The sequence below is a fragment of the Crocodylus siamensis genome, chromosome 9, assembly GCF_052110815.1.
Source record: "Crocodylus siamensis isolate JL-2025a chromosome 9, ASM5211081v1, whole genome shotgun sequence".
Taxonomy (NCBI): Eukaryota; Metazoa; Chordata; order Crocodylia; family Crocodylidae; genus Crocodylus; species Crocodylus siamensis.
This window is the reverse complement of record NC_143403.1, coordinates 21,007,965-21,028,601: the sequence shown is the minus strand read 5'-3', so window position 1 is coordinate 21,028,601 and position 20,637 is coordinate 21,007,965.

The following is a 20,637-nucleotide window of genomic DNA, read 5'->3' as shown; positions in this document are numbered from 1 at the left end:
GTCTTAGCCAGATAACACTTTGAATGGGGCTGAAGTACTATCCCATCACTTACAGATTAAATGTTCTGTTTAATATTGAAGAATCAGTCCAGTCTTTTAGTAGTGCAGCTCTTTTCAGGTTATTAAATTAATATTATATTCGCCTATTCTTCTGATATTGCAAATAAAGTTCTATTAGATTGTCTCTGCCCATTTGTGAGGCTAGGGTGAGGCTCAGAGATGTCCATTTTATTCACTTTTTAGGTCCAGTTTTCAGTTTGTCAGCACTAGGGCAAAGTTTGCAGAAGGCCTTGCAGAGCACTACATTTTAAAAGCCTTGCTCTAAAGGAGTGTTCAGCTATAACTCCATCTCATGTCTTAACTGAATAGGGGAATCGCTGTAGAATTCCCATTGCCATTCATTTGTATTACAGCACTCAAAGACCCCATCTGAAATTGGGGCCCACTGCACTTTTGCACTATGTGGGTATGGCCACGCATGCAGGCATGTGCGCTTGCAGCAGCTCAAATAGCAGTGGCACAAATTTGTGCCAGAGATTTGTGCCTCAGCACACATTTCTGAACATGCAATTTGGCGTGGGGTAAATTGTGCCACTTGGGGCAAACCCTGCCCAGCTCCTCCTGCACCTTCTGCCAGGGGGAGCTAGAGGCTGGGCCAGCCCCTGTGCTGGCTGCAGCAGTATGAAAAGCTGCCTGGCAAGCAGCTCAGGTCTACTTGCCCTCAGGAGCTTCTGAAGCCGAGCCAGTCTGTCTGTGGACAATAGCCCCCTGTGCCAACTGGACTGCTGAAGCAGCCATAACCTAGAGTAGCCCCTGCACCCTCTACCTGCTGCAGCAGTCTAGCAGTGGGGGTTGTTTTCTGACTGTGACCTGCTGCCACTTGCAAGAACATCCACCACCTTGGACCTGCAGCCCCATGGCTACACACTTGCGACACCCAGACAGGGACCACAAGGCCTCATGGGTGCACTGACATGAGACATGAGAGCACTGCAGCAAAGCTACCTGTACCCCTGAGCCAGCTGTCAGTGGGCTGTGACTGCACAGTCGGCCTTTGGGCAGCACTGCTCTCATGTCTTCTGGTGCCCCTGCTGTGCCATCTGGGCACTTATCACCTGGAAGATGTACTCCTTATGGTGGCCTGCTTCAAACTGTCAAGGTGTGTATCCTCCTGGCCCCAAATAGCCAGGAGGTCAGACACCTCATCTTCTCTCCATCTGAGTCCCCGCTGCTGGATCCTAGTTTTCCATGTTTAAAAGTTTTATACAGAGAGAGCAGTTCAGCAATGTTTTATTGATATATTTACAATGTTAAAGCAGTTTGGAAGCCTACTGGGACCACTATCATCATCATAAAACAAAAGATCTATACACTTCGGTGTTTGTTTTTGGTTTTTTTATCATAGAAAGATCAGAGCTGCTCCTACCCCCTTTGCTCACCAAGATGTTGGGTGCTGAGTAGCACTGATACGGCAGTGCCCTCCCCTTGCCCTTGTCCCTTACTTCCAACCCACAGCTTTACCAGTGCCCCACACTCCTGACCTGCAGCCCCTGCCTGCCCCCACTAGCTCTCTCCCAGCAGCAGCTCCATCCCAGTCCCAGGACATGAGTCTAGCTGCAGCTGTACTTCCCACTCCTTTGTGGCTCTGAGCAGTGCCATCCCTTGCTGTTCTGCTCCTTGAACCTGTGCCCAGGCCCCAGCAATCCCCATGCTGTCCCTGGGAAGCCCTTGACTGGAGGCCAATGACTGGGCTGGGGAAGCCCCTTCCCTTACAGGGCAGCCTCCCCCTGAACAAGCTGCCCTAGGAGGGCAGGGGGGCTCTAAGCCCAGCTCTGGCAGCCTATCCTACCTGGAGAGCTCCCCCATCCCTGACCCCCATCTCTCTCTCTCATACATACCCCTGCTGCCAAATCCACACCTCCACCCAGCCCATCACATCCTCAAGTGGTTCCTGGGACCAGGAGCCCCCACAGGCCAGGCCCCATGTGTGGGCATGGGGTGGGACACAGGGCAGGATTGCACTGGTGTGGGCACAGGGCAGGGCTGCAGTGTGGCAGTTGCCCCTGCAGCCATGGCTCCTGCCAGCAGGTCCTGTCCCATTCTGTCTAGTGGCTGGGTATGCAGGGTGTCAGATATAGGGGGATGTGGGGCTTGGTGGGACAAGGGGTGTTTGCGGGGTTTGTGAGTAGGTGTAGGGTTTGTGGGGGTGAGATTTGTGCGGGGTTTTAAGGTGGTGTGGGCTTTGTGGGTACAGCAAAAACTCTGTTATCTGGCACCCATGGGAAATATGGGGGGGTACTAGATAACCAAATATGCTGATTACCTGAGAGGCCCGAACAGGCATCTTTGCCTGTTCAGGCCTCTGCCCCTCCCACCACATCCAGTGCACTGCTGCCCTGCCCTGGCATTGTTGTCTCAGGGGACAGGGAGGGGGGCCCCACACAGGTTGCTTTGCCCTGGGGTGTGGGGGCTCTGCAAAACCAGAAGTGCCACAGTGGGCACTTCTGGTTTTGCTTTTGCCGTGCCTACTGTCATGTCAGTCAATAGAGCATGCCAGTTTCTAAGGTGCTGGATAACATGGTTTTTACTGTATGTAGGTGGGGGGGTTGGAGGAGTGGGGTTTGTGGGTGGATTGTGGGGGACTGTGTAGGGGACTGCTCAGCAGGGCTGGGTCCCCTGCCTGCCCCCTCCATGCAGTTCACAGTCCCCCTGCAGCAGCAGCGGCATTGGGGCATCCATGCTTGCTCCTGGCAGAGGCCCCTGGCAGCACAGCACCGCCTCAGACTGGCAGCTTCACATGGTGCCAGCACGGCCCATGTGCCCTCGGACAGAACTGGACTGGTTCTTTCACCCGTAGCTTTCAGTGCTGCAGGCAGAAGCTGTGCACCCTTGGGCCAGGGTCCTGCCTGCATGTGTCCTGTGTGCTGTTGGGCCAAACTAGCTTCATGCTGGCTCTGAGGGCACACGGTGGCTGGGTTGGCGCCATGTGCAGTCACCAGTCTGGGGTGGCACTGCCCTGCCAGGGGTCTCTGTCAGGAGTGAGCATAAGTGCTCTGATGGCGGCTGCTGCTGCTCTAGCAGGGGCTGGGCACCATGTGGGGAGGAGGGGCAGGTGGGAGACCCGCCCCTCCCAAGCAGTCTCCTTACCACCCCCAAGTTCCTACTTACCAGGGTCAGAGCCTGGGTCCAATCCACCACTGCAGCCTTGCCCCATTGAAGTAGCGTGCTGGAACAGCAGGAGCATACAGTAGCCATACAGATGGTCTGGAGGACCTAGCTTTCTGTTGCTTCAGCCTCCTGTGCTGCTTTTCCCCAGTGGTTTATGTTCTGGTACCGGAATTTCCTGGTATCAAATTTAGTCATATTTGCAGCACGGGGAACATTTTTTTGTTTTTAGTGTGCCTCCTGAGGCATCTCAGACTGCTTTGAGATGCTGCAACAGGCATGTGCTCGCTTGTCCGGATGCAGCCTATATGTGCACAAAGAGCTTGCAGCTTAAATGAACAAAGAGAAAACAGACAAAGAGTGGCTAAAAGAGAGCATTATTATAAGGGATTCTCTCTATGAGCATATTATGATGAGGGCACTTAAGAATTCCCTTCTCCCTAGAGGAAAGTTCTCACTGACTTAAATTTTGGTGAATAAATCATCTTTTGCTGATGGTGATCAACAGAGTTTAATCAAAAAGATTATATGGCTACTCAGGGCCAAGACTGTAACAGAACCTACAACTTTCACTGATCCCTTAGAAGACAATATTTCATTCAATAATTATTTCATATTCCATATACTCAATGTTAAGTATGATCAAGTAAACGTGGGCTAATATACTTGTGTGAGGGTATTATATTGGTCTCTCATTTTAGATTTATATTGTGTGTGTATGATATTGTGTGTGTTAAGATGTAAACAGAGTATATATTAGAATCAAGAACACCAAGGTACAATGATTTTTTGTGATGCCTGTCAAACTTTAGTACACTCTACTTTCTATTTAGAATTATGATAATAGTCTTCTGTTTCAGCTTTAGCCTGTGAGCCCTAAACTTGAAGCTCTAGTGGAAGTATTAAATAGATTAGATCTGCAGCTGCTAGAGCTATGATTTCTGCTGAACATATTTCCTCTGCCTCTGCTGCTTTTGCTATGGTAGATTGCCTGCAAGGCTTGACTTTGAATCTGGGCCTTTAGCCAAAACAAAAACCCATGAAAGATAAAAGTACTTACTTGTGGGATCACCAAATATTATATTAAGCTAGGGTACAAAGAAGTTCTTTGCCGGAAAACATAGCCTAGGTCTAGAAATGTGTTATGTACAGAAGGGACACCAGACAAATATTAGAAAAGGTGTTTCATGTCAGGTTAATGAACATGCCTGGTCACCAAACTAGCATAGCAACAGTGTGCTGCAGAAAGGCTTTGGCTTTTATAAAAAGGGGAAATGAAAAGATGTTCAGAAGAATAAGAGCATGGTATTATTTTTTTTAAAGGTACTAACAGTAAATTTTTATAGGTGCCAGCAGCAGACCATTTAATAGTATCTGACTTAAAGTCTAGTTGAACTTGGAGCAGCCAGGTCAGTCCCACAGGAATTTATGTAATAGAAGTTGAAAAGGAAGGGTACAGGGCACTGGCCTGCTGTCTCATTAATCCTGCTCCTTTGCCTGCTGTTTCAGCCACTCTTGTTTGTTATCTTCTCCTCAACCTGTGCTGGAAACCTTCCCTGGAAATGATGTCAGCCAGATTTGGCTCAGCTGCTACCAGACTAGTAGAGGCTTTGAAAAAGTGGAGGAAGTCTGTCCAGTGACTGTCACAGAAAGGCAGGGCAGACATTGGAAATGGGTTTGATCACAAGTAGCGTCCAGGCTACAGTGACAAGCTATAAGGATAAAGTGGAGACAGCCTATCCAGTGGCCAGAGCAATAGAATAGATATCCCATTGGATCGAATGCTGATGGCGTTCAGAACACAAGACTGATAGAAGTCAAAGCTAAAACATTCATCTCAAATTGATTTCAGAAGCTCAATCAGAGAGAGGAGCTGTCAATGGTTACTTGGAAGTTGTCATTTGAATTTTCTCTGAAATAATACTCCCTGCATAATCCACTATAGCTGTCACCATATTACTTCTCCTTGCTGAGGGATGAGTCAAATAACAAATTCTCATCTGTTTGTATGGGAAACAGAGGTTTATTTATCTTTAAGAACAGCCTCTTTCATTGCAAAGCTAAATTTACAATTCTGTCTTTTTCTAAGGAAGTCTTAAACTATGAAGCGGCAATTAGTCAGGGTATGTGTTGTGGTGAACTTCAAGCAAGAGCCAGTTTGAGTTGGCTGTTGCACAGTACAGAGGTACACATTAAGTAAGACAATAGTTAGAAGAAAGACACTAAACGAGTTGCACTTCTGTCCTTGGCTCAGACTGACTGCTTAACAACAGTGGGCAACAGCTGGGGGACAATGATGAAAAGCAGATCTTAGATGAAGAACAATAAAGAGGTCTCTCAAATAGATGACAAGTTATCTCTGGCACTGACTTCTCCTCCTGACTGGAGCATTGCTGCCATTGCCAGAAGGAGCAAGTTCAGTCCCTTAACCAGTATGGTTAAATTATATTGCTCACCAAATGATGGAAAATAAGTTTCCCCATACCTTCAAGCATGTCCTCTTGAGTGATGTTGTTTTTGAACCGCCATCCTTTATTCTCATTGATCATCTCACTGAATAAATCAAAATACTACACCAATTAGAAATGTTCATTGCATGCAATTCAGTAGACAAAGGGGAACAAAAAACAAAAGGCTGCAAGCATAGCAAATTTGATCCTTCATTCAAAACAAGTACACCAGAATGCTTAGACAAGGTTCTTTGGGTAAATCTGATATCTTTAATTAGACCAACTAAAATAGATGGAAAAATTCTTCTTTGCAAGCTTTCGGGTACAAACACCTTTCTTCAGGCAGAACAATCTTTATGGGGGTTTTTGGATGCATTTGCTCAGTTCTAGCAACAGTCTTAGAACCTATTCAGAAGACAGCCGTCATATATACCAATACTGCTTGGATCCCTGTTCTGTCTCTCTTTCTCTTTCCTCTGTTTCAGCCTGTTAATGCTAGAAAACCCTCTTCAATGTCCATAGCTTTTCAGCCACTTCAGCACTGATCACCCAAGTTTTAACACTTGCTTCTCTCTGTCCTTCCCAGTTATCTTAACAAGCTAACGCATCCCAATCTGTGAAGGTGTGACATTCATCTGCAGTGTTAACAGTGCTGTATTTATTAACATCACTAAGGGGGATTTAGCACGAAAGCACGGAGAAATAAATTTCACAAAGCTTTTAAAGTAGTTTGCAAAGCACAGATCACTGTGAAGATTCAGCTGGATATAGGCTGTTTTCCTTCATGTCAAGCTGTTACTTAGTCAATTTTAACTTTAAGGAGCTTTTAACCATGCACATGTATCTTCATAGACTGTCTGCTTTTATAGAATAAATTAAAATTGATCTATTATTTAATGCATTTAAATAAGGGGGATAATGTTTAAATATAACATTATCTAGAATCTTTATTGTGACGTAACCCACTGGGTTACACCTATGTCAGTGCTCATATGGGTTAGTATGAAGGTCCAGCAGCCAGCTTATAGAGCTTTATATATTCAGCACCTGAGGTCTCCAGGTCAGCACTGTTCAATTGGCCAAGACAGAGGCTGGCACATCAGAACTAAATATTTACTCATAGGGCGTGTCTACACATGAAAATAAGCATGACTGAATTTAATATGCATTAAGCAATTTTTGGCAGGTGTCTACATGTGCAGACACTTGGGACTCAAGTCCTAAGTCCCTCCAGTCCTGCCATGTGCCCCTGTGGCCACTAGGGGGAGCTCCAGCCTCTGGCCACATGGCTGCTGGGACTTGGCAGCCATATTGAAGCCAGAACTAGCTGCCAGCACTTGCCAGCCATCTTGGAAACTCTGACCCCTAGCCAGTCCGTTCCCTGGCTGAAGCCACATGCCCAGTGCAAGGGCAGCATGCACCAGCTCCCTGCTTGCCCACCCTGCCTCCCTATACCAGGGCTGGTCCAGCCCCTGCCCCTTCCCACGATGCCCAGTGTCCCATACTCCTGCTGGCTGTGGTGCTGCCGCTGCTAGCCCCAGCAACATGCCCCACCTAGCCCCAGGACAGCCACACCCCCACCAGTGGGGACCAGGGCACTGGCTATGGGAAGCCCTCACTGACCCCCTCCTCCAGGACTCCCCACTCCTGCCTGCCTGTCCCACTTTTCACACACTGTCTACCCCCTGCCCATCCCCAGCACCACTCTCAGGACACGCACATGGGTGAAACAAAAAAGCTTTATACACCTCATAACACCCACCCCATCCCTCCCCCTTCAACAAACAGAAACCCTTCCTTCCTTCCTCCCCAACATACAGTGCCCCTCTACCACCCTTCTCACCCACCACCAATAAAATACCCACTTCCCAAAGTGCAAATCATTTACATCAGTCTCAGTCTTTTGGTCCCAGAGTGAGGAAGGGTCCTACGGTGGAGGCATCCAGGGGGTCGAGCCCGGGAGCAAGTGCTCCACACCCTGGCCTTGTCCCATTCCCCTGTGAGTAGATGGGCAACTGCGACCATAGCGACCAGCAGGCTCAACCCCAGACAACAGCAGCTGGTGCTGCTCCAGGGAGGATGGCTCACCCTCTGGTTGCCAAAAGGCAGGTTTCCCAAGTCCTAGTCTAAGAGCCTGACCACTAGTTCATTTGTATGGGTGTGTCTACATGAGACACGTTAATCATAGAACCACAGAATAATAGAAAATTAGGGTTGAAAGGGACCTCAGGAAGTCATCTAGTCCAACCCCTTGCTCAAAGAAGGACCATCCCCAACTAGATCATCCCAACCAAAGCTCTGTCTAGTTGGGTCTTAAAAACCTCCAAGGATGGAAATTCCACCTCCCGGGGTAACCTGTTCCAGGGCTTTACTACCCTCCTAGTGAGAAAATTCGTCCTAATATCTAACCTAAACTTCCCTTGCTGCAACATGAGACCATTGCTTCTTGTTCTGTCATTTGCCACCACTGAGAACAGTCTAGCTCCATTCGCTTTGGAACTACCATTCAGGTAGGTGAAGGCTGCTATTAAATCCCGCTTCAGTCTCTTCTTCTCCAGACTAAATAAACCCAGTTCCCACAGCTTCTCTCATAAGACATGTGCCCATTCCCCACACCATTTTTGTTGCCTTCTGCTGGATTCTCTCAAATTTGTCCCCATCCTTTCTGTAGTGGCAGGCCCAACACTGGAGACAGTACTCTGGATGTGGCCTCACCAGGGCTGAATAAAGGGAAACAATCATTACCCTTGATCTGCTGGCAATGCTCCTACTAATGCAGCCCAGCATGCTGTTAGCCTTCTTCCCAACAAGGGCACACTTTTGGTTCATATTCTGTGCATTTGTCGAGGTCTCTCTGTATCTTAGCCCTACCCTCCAGTGTATCAACAACCCTTCTTCAGCTTGGTGTCATCTGTAAACTTGCTGTGGGTGCACTCTATGCCATCTTCCAGGTTGTTAATGAAGACATTGAACAAGACCAGCCCCAGGACCGATTCCTGGGGCACTCCACTTGAGACCAGGTGCCAACTAGACAGAGAGCCATTGATTGCTATGCTTTTAGCTGAAGTCAAGATATATCACACCCACTGCTTTTCCAAGGTATATCAAACCGCTGCTCTTCCGCAGAGCCAGTCTCTCATCATAGAAGGAAATCAGGTTGGTCAGGCATGACTTGCCAGTGATGAATCCTTGCTGACTGTTTCTAATCACTTCTCCTCCAAGTGTTTAGAAATAGATTCCTTGATTTTTCCAGGGACTGAGGTGAGGCTGACCAGTTTGTAGTTCCCTGGATCCTCTTTCTTCCCTTTCTTAATGGTGGGCACTATTTATGCCCATTTCCAGTCATCCAGGACCTCTCTCGACAGCCACAAGTTTTCAGAGATAATGGCCAGTGGTTCTGCAATCCCATTGACCAACTCCCTCATCACCCTCAGGTGAATTGCATCCAGCCCTATGGACATGTACACATCCAAATTTTCTAACTTAACATTCAATTAACAAGGAAACATTAAGGCTTAAATTACTTTTTAGAACAACTCTTTTCTAGAACCCAGAAATGTTGAACAATGCAAAAGGGCTGTTATGTTCAATTTATGTTTAACACGAGCTTTCTTCCCCTCAAAAGCAGCTTGCTGAGTACAATTCCCCTTTGTTTACAAAACTTCTACTGTGAGACCTTGATTTTTCAAATCTAAATGTACAGTTAAGTGCCCCTTTTGATTACACAATTATACCTGCTGCGGGTATTTGTGTTTGTGTTATTTTATGAAGGATTTAAATGTCTCTAACCTGCTAATAATACATGTTTGGAATTAACCTGTTTAAAAATCCAAGCTCACAAATCTGTGCTAGGTTTGTGTTTGTTAATCAAACATCAAGTGCTTTGAGATGACCTTCCTTGCTTTCTTAAGAGTTTACAACTTGCAAATTACGCAGCCATCACAATCTCATGCTAATAACACAATGTATTTGGTAGGTACCTGGAGCTGAGGGGGGAAAGGAGAATAATGAAGAACTCAGAAATTTTATGAATATAAATTTGGCAAGGATGGACCTTCTTTTTAATTTTCAAGAGCTGTAATTATTTATATCATGTTTGTATGTGTCTGTGTGTACGTACGCTAGCACTTACAAATGCAAACACACACACTTTTATAAACTGTGCTTATTATTTGAGGTTTGCAATTGATTCATCAACCCAATTAATTTCTGTGTTCTCATTGAGCCTAAAATTAGATACTTGTGTTTTATATGGGCCACTGAGTTCAGGTTGTTTTAACCATTGGCCTTTCCATCAGTTTTCATCTAAAGACCTCCCTTGCTGAATTAATGACTTTTGTGACCTCAGCACAGTCTGATAGGCACATTTAGCAGGGAGCTGCTAACCATACAGCAGGGAGCTGCTAACCAATGTTATGTATTAAATGTTTGAGTGAATATATGCAAATATGGTGCACAATGGCGCCTCTATAACTCTAGATTTAAGTAGTTTTCTGCATCTTCTTTCCTGTATATTTTTCTTTAAGGTGATTTTATATTTTTATATGCTCCTTCTTTTTTTCCATGACCATCTCCATTTAAGGAAGTTAAATTCCCGCATTCCATACACTTATCCAATTCTCTTTCTTTATAGCTCACAACATAAGGTTCCAGATTCCAATTTGCTGCATTAACATGTTTATTTGATACTTTTCATCCTAATGTTTCCTTTTTCCTTTTATGCTCACTAAACATTAATGGATTAATGAAATAATATAGTTCCAAGAATGAAAATATAAAGCATTTCCCTGTCATCTAGCCCTCTTTGCTTTCCAGATTACCATACATAAATACAAACATAATTAAAATAAACAAAAACATGTGTTGACAGTTTTCTAATTCTACTCCTGGCTCTCTGTGTTAAAAAAAAAATATCACCTTTGTGCTTGTAGAGCTCTTAAATCTACCTTCCTTTTCTTTTTGATAATATAGAAGCACTTGTATAGCACATGTATGCTATTTTGTTAAACTGTCATGTTTAAGTTCTAATTTTACTTCTTCCATCTAGTTTAAACCCCAGCTCACTGTTTTCATTGCTCTTTTGTACTATAAAGCTTGTTACCTGAATATGCAGAATGTTGTAGATTTTTAGGTAAATGCTCTGGCAAAACTATCTTGTGTGGAGATCTCAGCACCTTCTGAATCAGCAGGTAGAATACTTTTTTTAGTTGGATTTATATATATATAGCTATAGTATTTACTATATATAGCTCTAGTATTTTCGATTAAGTTGGCTCATTTGGTGTTTCTCGCAATACCAAAGATTATCTTTATTTTCACCACCATTAAATTCTATAAAAGCAGGACATTCTCCTCTAACTTCTTTGGCACGTACAGTTGCCAATTTGCACACCAAATAATTAAAGGCTTGTTCTTGTTGACATTATCAGTAAAATGATTATAAGGGCCAGTCCTGTGGGATTGAACACTAAGAGGATGGAAATTAAGACTTCTCAGTCCTTGTCATGAAGCAATTGCTATAGTGCAGCGGCTTGTCCCAAGCTCCTTTCATCATTGGAAATAGTTGTAAGAAAGAAAAGAATTTGGGTTCCATATTTTCTGCGTGTAGATAAGCATGCCACAACACATGCCGATACCTGGGATTCCATCGCTTTCCTCAAGCTCCACACCATGCTTTACTGGTACGGGAAATGAAGTGCCTTGTGTCACATCTTCCTATTCTAGAAGCTTAGGTGCCTATTCCATCACTAAAGCAACATTTACTTTCCTACTAGCTCTTCCTTCCATTTAGCTGGAGTCTTGTATTGAGAGTGGACGCAGTACTTCAAGGCACATCTCATTTTACATCAAAAAAGTGTAGCTTGCCTTTGAGTCAAAATAAAAAAAACCCCCATTCATGCAATGAAATCCTGGGCTCATTAAGTCAGTCAGCTCTGTACCATTGGCACCAATAGAGCCAAGATGTTTCATAACTGCACTAAATCTGAATTTTCCCAGGTTTCTTCAAACATTCCATCCAGACATTAGGAACTCACACATACACGGTACTGAATGCTTTGGCTCTTAACTAGCAAATCTTTTTGAATGCTGCTTAAACACTTGTCATCTCATCGACTCCAGTTGCTCCCATTGCTTCATGGGCTTAACTATTTTAGAGGCAAGACCTTCCATAGAACCATAGGTTCTCTAGGCAGGAAGGTGAAGAGGGATTCTTGGCACCGGGCATTAAGACAGTAAAGCAAAGAATCACTCGGGACTGTCTAATAGATGTTCTACTGTCAAATAAGTATAAGTTATCTGTCTCGCTCTGTGGGGATGGGCTTGAGCAAGAGAGACAAACATGTCCATATATTGGTGCATCCTCTAGTAGTGCCCTTCACCCATTGGCCTACTCCAGTCACATCCTTAGTCTCCTTGATTCTGGCTGAAGCCATATACACCTCTTGCAAAGCCTCCCTAAGTCTTCTGCCCAACTTGAGCACTAGAACAGCTTGTCCCCTCCCCTGAGATTCCACTGCCAAAGCACGTTCAGCACCTACGTGGATGGGATAGAATAAGTGAACAGCTTGAAAGAAAAGAAAAGGAGTTTTATTGAACAACTTCTTTGTTACATTTTAGTCCCCCCTCTAGTTAAAAAACCACATGAGGATGAATAATAAAGCAGAATTATTATAGGCCTTAATTGAACAAACTGGCAAACACTTGGTATCTTTTGTTCTTTCTAATTTAAATTGAATCTGTGAGTGAAAGGATTACATGATGTGACTGAAAAAAGCCACTCTTTTGCCACATAAGCGTGACTCCAGGAAGCTGTACTAGTCAGAATAACACTTTACATGACCAGTTTGGTGCCTGTAATTGTCTTTAAATATATGAGAGTCAACACCAGTGCTCCATGTCATCAGAGGCTGATTAGACCAAATGTGTGCATCAGTGAAGTTATGAATTATGAGGCACTTCTCTGGTCCCATTCCTTTCCCCTTCTGCTTTTTATTGCCCAAGTCTCGTACAATCAGTGTAAGTTTCACTTCTTGTTTGCTTGTTTTCCCATTAAATGTAGTCCATGTAGGATGCTCCTAAGTCCTTCAGCATGTTGCTGTGTTGGTACTGAAAATGAATAACTACCTCATATAAAATGTTAATGAGAATGTTGGTAGGGCAGAAATGCCTGTTTTGTATGTGGAAATGTGTAATTAGGTAATGGCACCTATTTTGGCCAAATGTATTGGATACTGGACTAGGGATTTCCATGTTGCTGCAGATCACCAACAATGGGACTGTTACAGACTTATATCCTCCATGTATCAGGCATAGAGTAGGACCTGTAACAGACTTGGGGAGATACAAGTAAAAAATACTAACTGTTCTTGTTATTTATTGTATAGCACAGAAAATAGCTGTGTTCATAGAGTTTACTTTGTCATATGAATTCTCTTTCTTTAAAATTCATTATAAAGGCAATTCTGGACTAGTACTAAATGAATATGAATAAGTGCTAATTGTTACTGATGTCTGAAAAATCTGACTAATTCTCACCTTTTTCATTTGCTAATCTAAATTAAATCTCTGAATGAAAAGGTTTAATGATAAGAGTAAAAAATGCCCTCCTATTAATCGAAATCAGTGATATGAAATCAAAGTGATTAGGATAAAAGTGTGTTTCATATTTAAGCTGTTGTTAAACCTAAAAACAGTTTCTCAGGCATGTTGAAAGGAAAAAAAATTGATGCATTGTGCCCTAACTTGTACCGCAGTGAGGCAAAGCTGCAATACTTGGTTTCTTGGTTTGGTTTCTTGCCCAAACTCTTTGAGATCTGCATGTGCTTGAGTGTGCACACAGACGAGAGGCTGAGCAAAATGTGACTGTCCCTTGTGTGGGTTGTGGTGGGGCAGGTGGGGAGCATAGTTCTATATAAGCACTCATCTCCCTGCCAATTAATGAAACAGGCAGTCACAACCCAGCCATTCTTACTCTGCTTGCTTTGGTTGCTACGTACGGTTGTGTATTACCCTGCTGTTTTACAACATTGGGTTAATGCCCATCATTTCAGGCTTGCTGAGTGTCTCTAATGAAGTGTTCCTTACTTCTGAGAGAAAAAGAATGACAAGACAGGCAGCACACCTTTGTGTTTTGTCATGCAAAATACCCATAGCCACAATTATTACTGTAAAATTGAAAATAAACTTCTCACGGCCACCTATTGGCATCTCTGAACCATGGGGCACAGTTCTTGATCCAGCAAAATGAAGTTTCTGGCAGCACGAGGCTTGATTCAATGCTGTAACTCAGAGCTGAGAAACACTGGTTTTGAAATCTCAGAGGGAGTCTGTGGCACATGGCAGTACTTTATAGAGAAGGCTTTTTAGCCTGTGCACAGCAATACACTGTGAACTCTGGTTCTGGAGCTAACACATGCAAAGCTAGCTTGGGTATCTTTGTATAGTGCTGCCTTGTACTATGTGGGATCAGAAATGTAAACCAGATTATGCCATGTAAACATACTTTCAGATTCCCTTGCCAAATGCAATTTCCATCCTCTACACAGATGTGGACAAGAGGGAACTGAATCCTTCCCCTGCAGACCATGCAGCAACTATGGTCCTGCTCCTGCAGCTCTGCATCTGCAGTGGCCCCAGGGGGTCTAATATATAATCTCCATGCACAGCGAGGATCCAAGTGACTCTGGATCTTTTGTTTCACACTTGACTTATTTCTGCCAAAACCCTGCTTGCTGATGCATAAGTTGCTGTCACAACTACGGTCTATGCCTACCTCCCCTCACAGCTAAACTACAGAAGCTGACATGAAGCTTCCCTCCTGTAGCTGAATCACGGGACCTGACATAAAAGCAGATGCTGGAATTACCTTAAACCTTCATTCTACTCAATCCTTTAGGTTTTTTCTATAAAAGGGTTGTGGCCTCTGACACACAACATATGGGGCTCACCCTAAATAGCCCACCAGCTGATTGGAGCTAACAGAAATGTTAAGAGGAGAAGTATGACACATTTCAGATGACGACATCTTTCTCTGTGTCTCTCTCTGTCTCTCTCTAAGCCAAAAAGATGGCTTAGAGGTGGAAAGGTACATGTTAAGTGACATAATCAAGAAACGGTGTCTGTATCCACATGGTGGCCAAGCTATAGTGTATTATAATATATATTTACCTAGAATAATCCATAGGCATTTTTCAGAAGTGTTTTTTTCTCCCTAATGATTGCACAAGTTGAAACTAATCTGTGAATTCAAATAAAATAATCTAATGTAGAACCTGAGGTAGACTTTCAGAAGCCAAAATGTGACCAGAAAAGGGTTTGAACCAGTTACATTAATTGGTTTAGCAGCTACTTTTAGTTCATTTAGCATAATTTTCACTCAAGTTTCTTTATACCAGTTAGAATCAGGAGCAAGTCCATTATATAAATGTAAAACTGATGAACGTGAGAGGGAAAACGGTCTTAATTTATTTCTTATCAAGTAACAAGAATGGATATGAAGTAGTGTTATAGTAAATCAGTCTGACTACATTTATAGTAAATGACAAACAGAATACACTTGATACACTTAAGTGTCTGAAATGCAGTAATAAAATTAGATATTTTAGAATTATCAGAAAAGTCAGGCAATGAATTAACTGGCAACGCTTCTGGGCCAGTCCCTTTAAAAAGGAAAAGGACACAGAGAGAGTTGGACCTTGAGGGAATTTGAATAATAAGAAGTTGATTTAATTTAAGCTTTTGAGGTTTTGCTTTAAAAAAATATGTTAAAATATGTTCAGATCCACCGATTTAGCTTGTTCACTATTCAGAGCTTGTTTTGCAGATTTACTGTAGGCTGCTTTTGGCATAATTGGATTGATAAACTGCATATGCTGGACAGCCTTGTAAAATGAGAAAAACAAAATACACCTTCAGGTAATACTGAGTGTTAGGGATGTTTTTTTTCTTTTATGTGCCTGAGTTAAGCTATGTTTTTTCCCTTCAAAAAGTTTAAATTGGTTTACTAGTACCAGGTATATATAATGACATCTGCCTTTCATGTACCTTGCAAAAGATTTCTGATCTAAAGTTCCATCTCTGTGTTAGAGCCCTTTCCTTACAGATTCCCTATATAGATAAGTATTAGAAAGGGGAGCATCACTCACAACCTCAGTCGGCCACTCTGTTACAGATAAAGACAATTTCTCATTTTGTGTATTTTGATACTGGCAGGTACATGCAAGTGTTTCCCCACCTACATTCACCATGTGCTACTTCAGTAAAAAGGAGTGTGTAAAACAACACATCCTTACATGCCAACGTGAATTCTTCAGATTGATTACCTGCAATAACATTTTTGAAGAAAAGCCCTGATTTTTGGTGCCCTCAGTCTCCAGGCGCCCAAGTTCAGAGCCAATGAGCTGCTCTAGAAAGAATTCTCCTGCAAATATGATGGAGGGTTCTCGGCACTCGACGCAGGCCTGTGCGTATTTCCTGCAGCAAATACTTGTTACCCCCACGCCTATTGTGACCATACAATTGCAGGACCAGTGTGGGAGCAGGGAGCTGTCCGTTTGTTCATCTTGCATTTGGGGAACAGCGTTGTGTATTAGGCCTGTGTGAATAGGGAAGTATTCAATTCAGATTTGGTTGATTCGGAGGACAGTGATTCAATCTGGTGATTCGAATCACTGTCTCCATTCAATTCAGCCTAATCAGAATGAGAGATTTGGCACCGATTTGGCACTGATTCAGAGATTCGGATCAGCCTGGGAGAAGCAGGCACAGCTGGACAGCTGTAGGTTCTCCCACAGCTCCTCCACCTGTGCCTGGCTCTCCCCAGGTGTGGGGAGCTGTGGGAGAAGCCCCCATGGCTGCCCTGCCTGGTCCCTTCCACCACCCAACCCCAGCTTCCCAGCACTTAAAAAGCGTATCTGCCTCAGGAGCTTTGTTTCTTGCTCCTGCTTGTGTTGTAATGGGTCACAGTGGTGCCTCATTCTGTTGACTCAGATACTGGGCAAAGCCAAGTGCAGGTTTCTGTGCTAAAGGTTTCTCTGACAATACAGACCCATCAGGGACACCTCGTAGAAGAATCAGCAAGCCTTCAGGAGGGGAAACAATGAGAAAAGCAGTAATATATTATAGCAGCTGTCTCATGACTTCCATACAACTTCAAACATGTGCACGCACATGTGCATGTGACCTAAGGTGACCACATGTCCCGATTTAGCTGGGACAGTCCCAGATTTGAGAGGCTGCTCCTGGCGGTTTTTGAATATAATGAGCAACCAGGAAACACAGGAGCAGGTGGTACAGTCTGGCTGGGAGTCCAAGTGGTACAAACTCCTTGCAGGGGGGCAGGCCCAGCTGCACTGATTTCTGGATTTCCATATGGTCAACCCAAGGCAGGGGTGGGCAAAATCCGGCCCACAGGCCAAATTGGGCCCACTGCGGACTCTATTTCCCAGCAGCCCTCACCCACATTGCTGTTTCCATGGAGACTCCAGGAGCAGCGGGGCTGGGACAGTGTGGGGCCAGGGTTTCCATGGAGACCAGCCCCAGTAGCATTGGCAGAGCATGCAGCTGAGCAGTGAGCTGCTCTGGGGCTGGGATCTTGTGGCAGTGACAGTAGTCCAAAGCAGGGGAAGAGCTGTGATCTGCTGCCCGCACATTGGAGGCAGGGGTGTGCAGGCAGTGGATCATGGCTCTACCCCAGCTCCAGACCATGCTGTTAACCCTGCAAGAACCCAGCCCCAGTCCCAGAGTAGCTCCCTGCCCAGCCGTGTGTCCTGCCAGCACTGCTGGGGCCAATCTCCACGGAAACCCTGGCCCCGTGCACTGCTACTACTGGGATCTCCATGGAAACGAGATGCAGCGATGTGAGCAGGGGCTACTGGGAAATGGAGTTTGGCTACCAGCTGGATCCTTCATTTTGCCCACCCCTAGTCTAAGGTGAACACATGCATAAATACACACACATATAGAGCTCCCTTTCAGATAGCCATAGATTCCCTTCCATTTATGGCTACTCAATGGATTCTGGTTGAATCTCAATGGAAAAAATGCAGTGTAGAGAATTTAAAGTGAAAGGGCACTGCTCCTGAGGAATGGGAAAGAATCTGTGGCTGTCTGAAAAGGGAGCTGTTTGTGTGTTTTTGTGTGGGGGAAAGAATCTGTCACTATCTGTCACGGTAAAAGGGAGTGTGCACATGTGTGCACATGTTCAGGGTTGTTTGTAGGTAATTAGACAGTGGTGATATTAAGTACAACCTACATGATAGGCTACACTTGGAGCCCCATATGGGGAACATAATAAGAAACAATTAAATTAATTTTTGAAGGAGTGAGTCCTTGTCCCATATTCAGACCCCCTAGTCATTTAAATATGTTGACAAGTTCATGTATTAATTGATACGGAAACCACAGGAAAAAAAAAAGCATAAATCAAATCAAAACAGCAGAAACAAAATTACACAACTTGGATGTAAAATTCAGACTTGCATGTGACTGTCACAACACAGCAGTCTTACCAACCAATATTAATCTTGAGCTTAGAACAGTGACCTAATTTATGCTACAGTGCCCTGTCCTGCACCTCTTTATCATGAAAATTGTTCAAAATATGATAGATACTCATGTAACGTAAAGACTAGAGATATAGTACTAATTGTATATTTTTATACATTAATATCTATGTCAGCACTATAGTACAAACCTTGTTTCAAATACATTTCCATTCATGAATTGTATAAATGGCACGCTCAAGGGATGCTGTCTGAACAAAGCTAGTACATATGTTTCTATAATACAGCTGGGAAAGGAGGGAACAGTGACACTAAACCAGATCTGTTTAAATATCTACAGTATGATGCTATATGGCTAAATGATAAATAAAATCATTACAAGGCACCTCTTCAGGGAAACTGCAATTCACATGAACCCGAGAAATAGGAATGACAGACGCGCAACAGGCCTTCTTTATTAGTAGTACTTCTGGCTATTTCAGATTTGATATTGCCTCTCTGATGAAATACAAGGTTGAGAAAGCTTTCAAAAATAATATATGGTATTACATATATTTGTATCATATCAAGTGGGATATAATGTTATGCATCTTGGTGAGTTAAGGACACAGTATGCACAGCTTGTTAGTTTGGTGCAGTTTTTCATTTGGTCATAACAGAAAGGTCACTTAATATTCACATTACTCAGGTTAGTATAAAGAAGTCTCTTACTTTTCTACATATAGATCATTTCAAACTCTTGCATCTTGAGTGAATTTAGGGCTGCCTATACACATGCTTGAGCATGTCTATAGGCAGCCTAGATGTCATTAAATGCCGGTGACCCCAGGGACAAAAGTCTTGTGTTTATACACAGGACAGATAAAGCCTTGGCAGAAACAGTCCATATACTTCAAAAAAATCCACCCAAACTGGGATCATTTTTAATGACAAGAAAGTAATTTGTTCCCCCAAACCACTGGTTCTTAGCCATTTTGGTAAAGCTGTCAGGAGTAGGTGCTTAGTTTAGTGATTCTATTCACTTGTAACTGGTGCCCAGCTCTCATCATGCTCCTGTGAAAACCCCATCCAGAATGAGCTTTGACTTCCACAGAGTCTCTTGCAAATCCATAACATGGGGATTACTGAAGGTGAACAAAAGGATTTACCATTCATTGCCTTTAGGCATCCAGTCACCCACATTAGCCCTTACACTGGGAGAAGATGAACAACTGTAACGTGTCAGTGAGGGTGTTCCAGGTGCCTGAACTGCAGAGGTCTGCACATGTTACAAGACTACCCACAGTGCCTTGGCCCTTTATGCCAGACGGTAACAACTCCCACGTTTAGCTCTGAATGTCTCTAGTACAGCCTCTACTGTATTTCCTGTTCAGCACCTCAGGATTGTATTTCTTCTCTTTGTTTAAGGAATGGTTTTAAAATCCTCTTGCTGCTAGTCATAGGAAGTTATCAGAATCATTTCTGAATACCATGCGGTGTTGCTTTCTTTGTGTCTTTACAAGATTTCCTTTGGAGAGTTTTGTGAGGATTTATATGAATTTTTGAACCTGAGCTTCACTTACTGCTTGACATTCCTGTTACAGAGATAATAAAAGAGAGAATAAGAAGGATTCATGTTAAACTGTTGGCAGATTGCTGAAGGCCAGTGTTTAGCTGCATCTATCGTAATTACCCAAATATATCCCATAGCACGTATTAATACTCTGCTAAGAATATGAAAACCCTTACATTATCTACCTTTTAAAAATAGTACATTATATTAAAGAAGAAAATCACAATTCATAGAAATCATAGAAAATGAGGGTTGAAAGGGACCTCAGGAGGTTATCTAGTCCAAACCCCTGCTCAGAGAAGGACCATCCCCAACTAGATCATCCCAACCAACGCTCTGTCTAGTTGGGTCTTAAAAACCTCCAAGGATGGAGATTCCACCACCTCTCTGGGTAACCTGCTCCAGTGTTTTACTACCCTCCTAGTGAGAAAATTCTTCCTAATATCTAACCTAAACTTCCCTTGCTGCAACTTGAGACCATTGCTCCTTGTTCTGTCATCCGCCACCACTGAGAACAGTCTAGCTCCATCCTCTTTTGAACCCCGCTTCAGGTAGTTGAAGGCTGCTATTAAATCCCTCCTCAGTCTTCTCTTCTTTAGCCTAAATAAGCCTAGTTCCCTCAGCCTCTCCTCATAAGTCATGTGCCCCAGCTCCCTAACCATTTTCATTGCCCTCTGCTGGACTCTCTCCAATTTGTCCGCATCCTTTCTGTAGCAGAAGGGCCCAAAACTGAACACAATACTCCACGTGTGGCCTCACCAGTGCTGAATAGAAGGGAATAATCACTTCACTGTATTGGTAGGCAACACTCTTATCAATGCAGCCCAGGATGCTGTTAACCTCCTTGGTAACAATGGCACATTGCTTGCTCATATTCAGCTTATTGTCCACTGTAACCCCCAGGTCCTTTTGTGCAGAACTGCTGCCCAGCCAGTCAGCCCCCAGCCTGTACTGGTGCATGGGATCC